Here is a 10981-nt window from a genome sequence, read left to right as displayed (position 1 = left end):
ATGGGGCTGTGTAGTCTCTTTTCAGACCCTTCCTGGTGTTTGGGGCCTTCGACATGGCAAGATCCAACATAACATATTGAACCTAATAAGTTGTAAGTTGCACTATAACAGAATAAACCTAAACTCACATTCAACCGGCTTATATCTGACTATTCCTATATGGGTCTCTGACCTGGAAAGCCTGAGATGTTAACATGTTATGATTTCAGGATAAGCCAATAAACTTAAGCTCCAATAATGTATAAGTCACAGCAGAGAGAAGACTCTGGTCGACAGCCAAAGCTGGGAAAATTAATTAACAAGCAACTTCAGTTTTAACTCCGATTTCCAAAACTAATGAAAAATGTATTCATTCGCTTAGAAATGAAATGTCCTGAGATCCCAGTGGAAATGCCACTGGGATCTGCACAAGCTGGGTCCTGCCTTCATAATTTCCAGAGCAGCGGAGGGGAAACAAGGAAGCAAGACAAGTGAGAGTGAGCAGAGGCGCGGCTGCGGAAGAACAAAGCCATTTATTGGAGCTGGACGTCAGGAGGGACTTCTCAGACATGTGATGCCTCCGCTGAGACCCAAACAGTGAAAAGGTGGAAGAAGTGGACGAATATTCCACAGGAAAATCATGAACAGAGGCCTGGAGGCATGAGAAAGCACATCCACTTACTTGGAAGAACAGAAAGAAGTTGGTCATAAAGCAGAGTTTGTAGGGAGTGGAGAGAGAGAATGCGGGAGAAATAAGAGTGCCAGAAATGACAAGCGGGCTCTCTAAAGACTGTCAGGGAAATGGGAAATCATTGGAAGGTATTAAAGAAGAAATCAAATATATGGTATTGTATGTTTTAAATTTCTTCTGATTGCACTGTGGAGGAAGAATTGGAGAGGACCAAGAAAAAGTTCTAGTCAGGAGAAAATGGTGAGTGAGTAATGGCAGGAAGAATAGAGAGACATGAACACATGTAAGAGCTATTTAGAGGTTAGGAGAGGCCAGACTTGGTTGGGCAAACTAGCACAGTGAGTGCTCAGACAGCTCGGGTTCAAATCCTGACTTTGCCACTTAGCGAGAAAGTTAACCCTCCTGCACATTAGTCTCGCTTTCTGTGGTGTAGGAACGATAATAACAGGACCTGCTCATGGGATTTGTATGAAAGATAAGTTAATTCACAAAGTACTTAGAACAGTTCGTGGCACATGATAGGTGCTCAAAAAAATGTTATCTATTGGCTGTAATAGCTCAAAACTAGAAATAAGGTTCATTAGCTATAGAATGGGGAGTGGCAGAAAAGAGGAGGAAACAGTCAAGGATCTTACAAAGGATTTTGGCTTGGACAAAGGGTGGTGGATGTGCCAGGACCCTAAGTAGCAGCACTGAAAACTGGTGAACTGCCTAAGTTTGAAACAACTAGAGACAAACATATTTTGAAAGAGACTCAAGCCATTGCTTCTACTTTTTCCAGAGTGTGAACTCGACCAACATAACTTGCTCCTTGCTTCTCCCATTTCTCAAGTTTGGATCTACTGACCACAAAAAAAAAAAAAAGGAAGTTCATCAGCAGTTTTCAAAGAAACAATTTGGAAGAGAAATGTATTAAATCCTCAGGGAAATTAAACCCAAATAAACCACTAACGGCTTTACAAAATTAACATTCGACTATGAATTGAATTAATTGCCTCTTACTGTGGGGATCCTTGGCTACCACAGACCAAAACAAATGAGGCCAATGCAGTCAACTGCCTTAAGAGAGGCCGTGGGCAAGTGTGACGTGGGGTACCTGAGAGTTTGCCCACTGTTGTTTTCCACTTTCTGGTTTATTCTCAGGACCTACATTACAAAGGAAGGGCTTCAGCCGCCAGCATGGCTCAGTAGTTGAGCACCAACCTATGAACCAGGAGGTTGCGGTTCAATTCCCGTCAGGGCACACGCTCGGGTTGTGGGCTCCCCCACTCCCCGATGTGGATCGAACCTGCATCCCGTGCAGGAGGCAGCTCATCAGTGATTCTCTCTCATCATTGATGTTTCTATCTCTCTCTTCCTCCCTGAAATCAATAAAAACTTATTTATAAAAAGAAAGAAAGGGCTTCACTCTTGCCCATGTCACACCTCAGACTGTGATAGGTTGGTGAGAGAAGCTAAAGGTGGTACAATTCTTGACACAAAAAGGGCAATTTTATGATTGTTTCTTTTGTTAATCCGCCTCTTAGTGTCTATGTCTAGAAGTAGCTAGAGTGTTGGAAATCTGTCTTTTTCTCCTGAAAGAGTTCAATGGACAGGTAGGAACAAATAATGATTTCCCTAGAACCTAGGCCCGTGGTCAGCAAACTGCGGCTCGCGAGCCACATACGGCTCTTTGGCCCCATGAGTGTGGCTCTTCCTAAGCCTTAGGACTACCCTAATTAAGTTAATAACAATGTACCTACCTATATAGTTTAAGTTTAAAAAATTTGGCTCTCAAAAGAAATTTCAATCGTTGTACTGTTGATATTTGGCTCTGTTGACTAATGAGTTTGCCGACCACTGACCTTGGCAGTCTAGTGATAGGTGGGTCTTTTAAGAATACCAGGCATCTGCTCCAAAAGAGACTCTCTTTGGCATTTCAGTACATAAGCATTTAGTTCTGCAAATTCTTTTCTTTTGCCATGATGTCTGTGTGCCTGTGGCAATGTGAGATTACTTAAATAATATGGGCCAGGGGAACCACAAAATCAGCATGTGTGTGACTTACCAAACCTCTGCTGGGGTCCTTAAGGGCTTTGAGGAAGAAGGTAGGATGCAGCATCTCATAAAAATAAAGTCCCGATGATTTATACAGTTTTGCCAAATAAGGCCCACAGGGCAAATACAAAAGGCCTTGAACTGCCTCCAGCTTCTCCAGAGACAGCCAGTTTGTCAAAATGCCTATCACATGGTCTTATGCACACCCTTCACGCTACAGCTGACATTTACTCCGAAGCTTTTTAATAACCAAACAGCATTTTGCAAAAAGTTAATTAATGGCATTTTATTTGGGTATTATGAGACTTAGAATTACTTTCACATTCTTTTTTTATCCCTTCCCCCTTTTCACCCAGCCCCTATTTTCACTTTCTTAATTTTGCTTGACATTTTGAAAATAGTATGCCTAATTCTTTTGTGTGGATAAAAAAAAAATTTAACGTGGCTAGCATGTATTGAATATTATTTTTTCCTTCTCTCAGGAATTGACGCAAACACCAATATATTTTTTTGTTTGAGCTCAGAGAAATAAAGCATTCTGTTTGTTCAGGATCTTAATTAGTATGGCCCCAAACTTACCTCATTAGAAGCTCCTTTTTAATGAGGAAAATTATTTTCAAAGTTAATGAATCTGCAAGCAGAAACATTGCTGTCTTCCAGAATAGTTACCCACATTCCTTACATACATATTTTAGTTAAACACTCTAATTAATGTTAGTACTTAAAACATGTGGGATTGATTTCCATGGTAAAGCAAACTTGCCTCTGTTTTTAGACAGTATAAAAAGACCACAGTTTCCCTTCTTGTAGACATCAGACATCTTGCTGCACCTATAAACTTAATTCTAGATTTAGGACAAAATGGAAGTTATTTCATCAAAACGATTCATTTTATTGACTTTAGCCACTTCAAGCTTGTTAACATCAACCATCTTCATGCAGATGAATTAATGATGTGCAATCTTCACAGCAAAGAAAATGATGACGAATGTTCTGAAGTAAGCTCTTTAACTCTGTCTATCATGACTAGCACTAACTATATATTTGATGGTTCTGTGAGACTAAGGAAGAGTTCATTTGTGCTTTGCTTGCATTCCCATGACAGCAGATTCCTTACAACTCGGGTTGTTTAACGCAACAGCAAACAGCCTGGCTTCTTCAATTACCGTGTAAGTACAGTATCAACTTAGCAAGCACAGGGTGCATTAATAATTTTCAGTGGACTCAGAAGTACACAGTTGTAATAAACAGTTGCAAAAATAAGATCTGGATACATTTCAGCTGGACATTTGAACTGTCTGCAACCACAAACAAAACAATATGACATTGCTATTTTCTACTTAGCAAACAAATAAAAGTTTGTGGTAAATCTAACTAAAATATGTATCCCTACGTGGTGGATTTGCAAGTTATTTTTATTTTCTTCCTTGTGCTCTTAGATATTTTCCAAATTTGCTGGAATGAGTATATATTTCTTGCTACAATCAGAAAACAATCGTTTAAAAATCTTTATATGGACAAACTTTCATGATTAAATAAATCTAATTATACAGTTGCTGTATTTTAAATGGTTTCTTTAAAGTTGGCATCTTACTGGGGCAATAACCCACAAACTAACTGGTGCTTTACTAAAAATATAATTTATATACTAATAAAAATACCATCCGTTTCTTGAGAAATGCTTTTGGACTGGAACTCTGAATATGAACTGGTGGAAAGAAATGCAGAGGAGCCTCCCCCACCTGCACCTCAAAACCAGGCTCGCGTCGCTGTGGCCATGTGTCCACCACTGTGGCCTTCACAAAGGGGAAACAAGAGACACGGAGAGGCAATGGGAGGTTTCTATAAAATCAAAATATAGAAATATATGAAATACTCCATAAACAACATGAATCCAAAGCCGAAAAAGAATAACTGAAGTAAAATAAACATGTGTCTCATTTCAATGCCTCATTTTGTTCCTGCTGCTTGAACACATTGCTGTATTCACTCTATATATTAATATTTTATAGTTGTCTTACAATAGTCCAGGGACAGAGAAACCAGATTGCTTTCAGAAACTTAATGCAAATTATTTATTCAATTATTGTGTGCATGAAAACACACACTTTGGTTATAGCTTTAACAATGCTACAGATTAAAATCTGGATTTAAGTTCATTTGGGGTTCAACTCTATTGCTTATAACAATAATAAATAATTTTAATTCTCATTTCTAATGATATCATAGAGGAACACTTAAAGGGGGGGAAAAGAAGTTTCCGTTTTGAAGAATTAAAAGTTTGGGGTCCAAAACACATATGAAGATGAGCACACGTGCAGTCAACAAAAACTTGCCCGTGCGACCTGGGAGGCCCATGGAAGAAGCAAGCACTGGGGCAATGGCCACCCTGCCTCTGAGATTTGAAAGAACATAAAGGAAAGCATCTCAGACGTGTTCCTAATCTGCCACAAAGGTTTGGGAGAACAACAGCCAAAAATGTGACCGAGACACTGAGTGATGTGCTCCAAAGACCCATGCATTCACCATCTGTCAGTGAGTTGCTTTAGGCTCTGTCCTGTCAGCCCCCAGAAATCCAGAATCCTGATCAAAAACACCCAAGGTAGTTACCTGAAAACCCATGACACTGCATGGGCAGTTGTGTGCAGCTGGTCCAGAAACTCTACACAGGATTGCATCTTTTCCAGAGAAGTTTCCAAGAAAGTTAAGTTTCTTAGAAGGAAGAAGGCAAAACCCAGGGAAATAAGTACCTGTACGTTGAGAACTATAGAAGGTCAGGTGCAAACATGACTATAGGTATAACGTAATGAGATGGCTCCTCCTAAGCCCCATATGGGCCATATCATTACCCAATAGCCACAGAGATGAGACATGTGGTGACAGATTGGGAATTTAAGCTCATGACATTGTCCAACATTTGACCTCTCTTACATAAAAGGTCTCATGTGAGTTGTCTGCAAGTACAAAGGATACCCAGTTCTCAAGTTCAGAAGGTTATCCTCCTCAACTTTAAATTTCTTTTCTGGATCTCAATTCATAAACAATTTCAGTTATTATAATCATTCTTTTTATTAAATAATAAGTATTTCTTGAGTATCTACTATGTACAAATGAGAGTGCAAGGTCTACAAGAGATTAAAAAAACAAATAAGCTACCTACTTATTATTTTCTAGTAGAAAGTACATGTAAAAAAATTTTTTGGATAAAATAGTACATGACACTTTAGGTAAGACCTGAAGGAGTACAGTGGCATGCTATCACACCTCATCATAAGACCTCGGAACACCGCTGGTTTACTTTTTACCATCTTCTTATCACCACCTAACATTATGTATTTAGGGTCTGTCCCCTTTACGAGAATTTCAGTTCCATAAATCCCACAGTTTTTGTCCATTGCCACATCTCCAATGCTTACAACTGTGTCTTATGCATAGTAAGCCCTCAAGATTTGACAGAATGAATGAAATGATGTGAGAGGCACTAATAAATTCCTATGAAGGGTCAACAAAAAGAGAATGTTTCTTCATCCGGGAATCCAGGCATGTTTCATGAGTTGGACTTTGAAGGGTGGATCTACTTTGAGCATTTAGAGACCGGTGGGAGGAAAGAGGATACTTTCAGGCAAAGACAGGGGATATGAGCAAAGGTATTAAAGCCACATGAGCCAAGAACATCTGGGGTTCAGTTTGGCAAAGCAAAGAGCATGCAACGAGGAGAGGAAAGAAGGTGAGAAGGATGAGCTGGAAGCAGAGAGTGCACTCAGGGCCAGGCAAAGGATTGGGGGTGTTATTCATCAGGAAAAGGAAAACCGCTGGTGTTCCTGCTGAGGTTCTGAGATATCACACAGAGGTAGAATTCGCCAACTCATCACACGTTGGGAGCGGGGCCGTGATGGGGGAGAGAAGAGTCAATGTTAAGTTTGTGAGTCTGAGTGCCCATTACAAATCACTGGATCTCATGTGATTTCCTTCTCATTTAATGTTTCAAGTATTTAATTTGTAGGAAAAAAATCTGGTCACTCTTACACTAACAATTGATGAGCACAGTATGCCACAATCCTAATGCAATTATTTGACTTTAGTCATAGGAATATGAAGCCCTTAATCAGATATAAATTATTTATTCAACTCCATAGGGTGCAAACCGGAAATGGTGTTATTTTTCATCCACCCTGCTCTGGCTGGGCCGTGCTGGATCTCCTTTCCCTGCTGGGTAGAGATCCCTTAATGATGCTGTGGACAAACTCTATAACTTCTTTAGTCACTTCTTGATATTTAAAAATGCCTGGGCCGTAACCGGTTTGGCTCAGTGGATAGAGCGTCGGCCTGCAGACTCAAGGGTCCCGGGTTCGATTCCGGTCAAGGGCATGTACCTTGGTTGCGGGCACATCCCCAGTAGGGGGTGTGCAGGAGGCAGCTGATCGATGTTTCCCTCCCATCGATGTTTCTAACTCTCTATCCCTCTTCCTTCCTCTCTGTAAAAAATCAATAAAATACATTTTAAAAAAAATAAAAATAAAAATAAAAAATAAAAATGCCATCAAGTCCAGTTACAGATGCAACCTTGGATCTGAAGCACAGCTTCCCCTCCCCATCGCAGGCTGGGCTGGCTGCTGGAAGCACCGGCAGAGGAAAGGAGCATCTCTCCGCTCTCTCTTCCTCCCCTTTCTCACCTCAGAGGTAGGTGGTGAGAGAGGATGTGGTAGAGCCTGGAAAACAACCTCCTACTTCTCCAGGGTGTTGGGACGGGTAAAGGAGGATGTGCGGGTGGGAATCAAGAGCAGCCCTCTCGTCCTCTCTACATAATAGTCCTCTCTTCTGCGCGGGAGTTCTTGGGAAGCACAACGGGGACCTTCACGCTGACCTGAGAGACCTGGATGCTCTCTGATCTCTCCGGCCACCCCCATCTCACCTGGACTCTCAGGCCCATTTTTTGCCCAAAAAGGGCTCAGGCCTGCCACCTTCTCAGCATCCACTTGGTCCACAGAAAATGCAGACACCACTTGCCATGCCCAGGGCAGAACTGCAGGCTGCCCCGCACTGCCATTCTGCTGCTCCTATGTGTCTCCAATTCTCTTTGCCCTGCTTAGGGGAGCAGGGGCCGATGAGTAAGACTGCTTCCTGCCATTTCCGTAGTATTTAGGACCTTCGCACCTCCAGATTTGAGCAGCAGAGAAAGTATCATGCAACATCCGGCTACACAAATAAACAAAGAGCCAGATTCACTCCTGGGACCCAGAGGATGGTACCGCCCACCATTGCGGGCCCCCCTCCCGGCAAGTCTTCTGTTTCCCATGATACCTTTCAGTCTCCAGGCTGGCCTCAGCCCTCACCCTGGGACACAGGCACCCACTCCACTCATGCCCATTTTTCTCTGGGGTCCTCTACAGCAGGAATCACCCTCTATCGGCTCACCCTCCACATTGGAGGCCCTCCTCTACTCTGCCTCCCCCAGACGCTTCAGTTTTTTGGCCTGGAGTTGGGCACCAGTTCTTTGCTTCTCTTAACCACATGGAGCATGTTTCCTAGTCCTACGGAAGCCCCTCCCTGGTGAAGGGACATCAGAGCATAGGTAAGGGGCATTCACAGCAAGGTAAGATGCTCTCCAAAGAAATCTCCCCATAAGCCCCAATCCTATCCTTTAATAGCCTCCAAGTAGGTGCGAGAATTGAGAACTAGGAGAACCACTTCCTTCAAAAAGTCTGCAAATAGCCCTGGCTGGGTAGCTCAGTTGGTTAGAGCATCGTCCTGATACGCCAGGGTTGCAGGTTTGATCCCCAGTCAGGGCACATACAAGAATCAACTAATGAATGCGTAAATAGGTGGAACAACAAATTGACATCTCTCGTTCTCCCTCTTTTTCAACTCAATACGTTTTTTTAAAAGTCTGCTAGTGGTGATCTTGCCTTGGGAATTTCACATCTATTATATTTTGGAGTTTTAGTTAAAACTTCAGTTTTGACACCTTTTGCAACAAAGATAAATCTCTCCTTTTAATGAATATTTATAGCTCCTAAAAATGACCATTTCTCTGAATCATTACACAAAATAGGTTCATTTGCAGGGGAGAGAGTTTGGAGTTCTGGGGTTAAATTCTCTCAGGGGTTTGTGATCCCATTGAGTTCAAGAACTACTGCAACAGAAGACATTTTTATTTCTAGAATTATTTTAAAGTAATATCTAATTCAATTTATAAAGGAATAGTATTGTCTGATTGGCCATTAAAGTGCATATGAACATGATGCCAAAATAATCAGAATCACTCAAGTGGTTTAATCTGCCCCTCCTCCAAATACCGGCTTTCCGCAACAGAAAATAGAGGTGAGCCGGTGCCTATGCCCCTCTCCTCAATGTGCCCCCCAGGCTCATTCCACAAACCATTCTCTCTTCCAACACCTCCCTTCTGCAAGGACATTCCACCCGATTGGTCCTGACCTAAAGCTCGGGCAGCCTGTAAAGATGAGTGGACGGTCGGGGCTTTGTGGGGAAAACTGGGGATGGCACAGTATACGTCAACGATTTTCATGGAAGGCAACTTCCTTGTGATCTCAGACCCACATTTCATACATCATACTGTGACAGTGACCTTGAGAAATACAAAAAGGGGGGAAAAATATACTGACTCAGAGACCAATTTCTCAGTGAGAAAAATGAAAGGTCAGTGTTCACCTAAGTGTGACCAACAAAATGAAATGGGCAAGAAAGGTGAGCACTTGGCCTCCACTTGTGTGTGTGTGTGTGTGTGTGTGTGTGTGTACTTTTTTCCCTAGAGCTCTTCCTGCAGACATTGTGTGACACTTCTCCTCTGGATCTTATCAAACCATATGTTATTCCTGTCACATTTCTGCACCTTTTTTCACTCCAATTCCTTCACCTGTAGGGCCCCTTTTCTGTCTAAACCAGTGGTTCTCAACCTTGGCTGCACATTAGAATCACCTGGGAATCTTTTTAAAATCCTGATTTCTGGGCCTCATCCTTCAGAAATTCTGTTTCTTTGTTATGGGGTGGGGCCACAACATTAGTAATAAAGAAACAGAATTTCCGGAGGATGAGGCCCAGAAATCAGAATTTTAAAAAGATTCTCAGGTGATTCTAATGCGCAGCCAAGGTTGAGAACCACTGCTATAGTTGTAAGCTTGACTTTAAGGTCCGAACCTGTGGTCCCATGTGGCTGAGTGATATGGGCTGCAGGAGGTGCAGCAAGTAAACAAAGCTGCATCAGGTGCATGTAATTGAGTAGATTTGAAACCCGCGAGAACATTGTAAACATCTTGTCCACGCCCTTACTTTGCCTCCTGGAAACTGGCTATAAAATAAAGACTCGCCTTGCAAGCTGTGGTGTTGTAGCTAGCTCTCCAGCAGAGAGGACAGCATCCCACCCAAGACCCAGCTTTCTTCTTTTGTCTTTTCTCAATCCTTCGAGGCCCCCTCTCAGGCTCACAGAACCTGGCTGAACTGGCTCGGGACAACACTGAATTTCAAAGACCTGGTAAAATAAATCTACATAAGTATCTCAGTAATATTTTTGATGATTGCATGTTGAAATTAAAATACTTGATACAACTTATTACTTATTGTTTTTACTTATGGGCCCATGACAATGCAGATAGCACTTTGTAAGCTTTCCTTAGATGCTTTGTAACTTTACTGAAAGAAAGGTAGGAGAAAAGAAAGGGAACAAAGAAGGAAGAGAGGGAGGGGGAAAGGGAGGGAGGCAAGGAGGGAGAAAATATTGAAAGAACTAGATGATTGGATTACCGAACACTTTTGTTTATATTTAAAGTAATGAATGAGTATATAAAGTAAGAAAGCAGGCCGGCCTCAGCTTTTACAAGACACAAAGATGTCCTTGCCAGGGCCTACTTTGATCACAAGGTCTTAAGAAAGTAAGAAATTATTTTTCTTTGCAAAGAATTTGAGAACAATATTAATAGATAATCTTCTAGGCCTCCCTACATCCTGGTTAGTGTTGGGTCTGACTGCGGGCACAGGTGATTTGCATTGTGTAAAAGGCTTGTAGAGAAACCTACCCTCTGCAGGCCTCTTTTTTTTTTCCTTTGGGGGATGGGAACAATGTCTTGATACAGCCATTGGCTTTATAGTGTTAGTATAGAGAGAGTTTGCTATGAACAGGAATATTTGTCAAAGACAGACTGTGCTATCTGAGAGTGTGTTGAGAGGTGTCTTGGGAACTTTAACATGGGCGTTCATTTGGAACACTCTGGAGGAAACCTGCTTCCACAACTCAAATGAAGGGTATATTTTTATAAGCAA

General features: G+C 41.9%; 1 pseudogene; it reads left to right on the top strand.

Moving 5' to 3' along the window:
* Window positions 1–3568: 3568 nt before the first annotated feature.
* On the top strand, window positions 3569–5313 carry LOC102431467 (annotated as a pseudogene).
* The last annotated feature ends 5668 nt before the right edge of the window (window positions 5314–10981 follow it).

The sequence above is a fragment of the Myotis lucifugus genome, unplaced genomic scaffold (genome assembly GCF_000147115.1).
Source record: "Myotis lucifugus unplaced genomic scaffold, Myoluc2.0 scaffold_4602, whole genome shotgun sequence".
Taxonomy (NCBI): domain Eukaryota; kingdom Metazoa; phylum Chordata; class Mammalia; order Chiroptera; family Vespertilionidae; genus Myotis; species Myotis lucifugus.
Note: the sequence above shows the minus strand (reverse complement) of the source record. Positions and strands in the feature narration are given on the sequence as shown.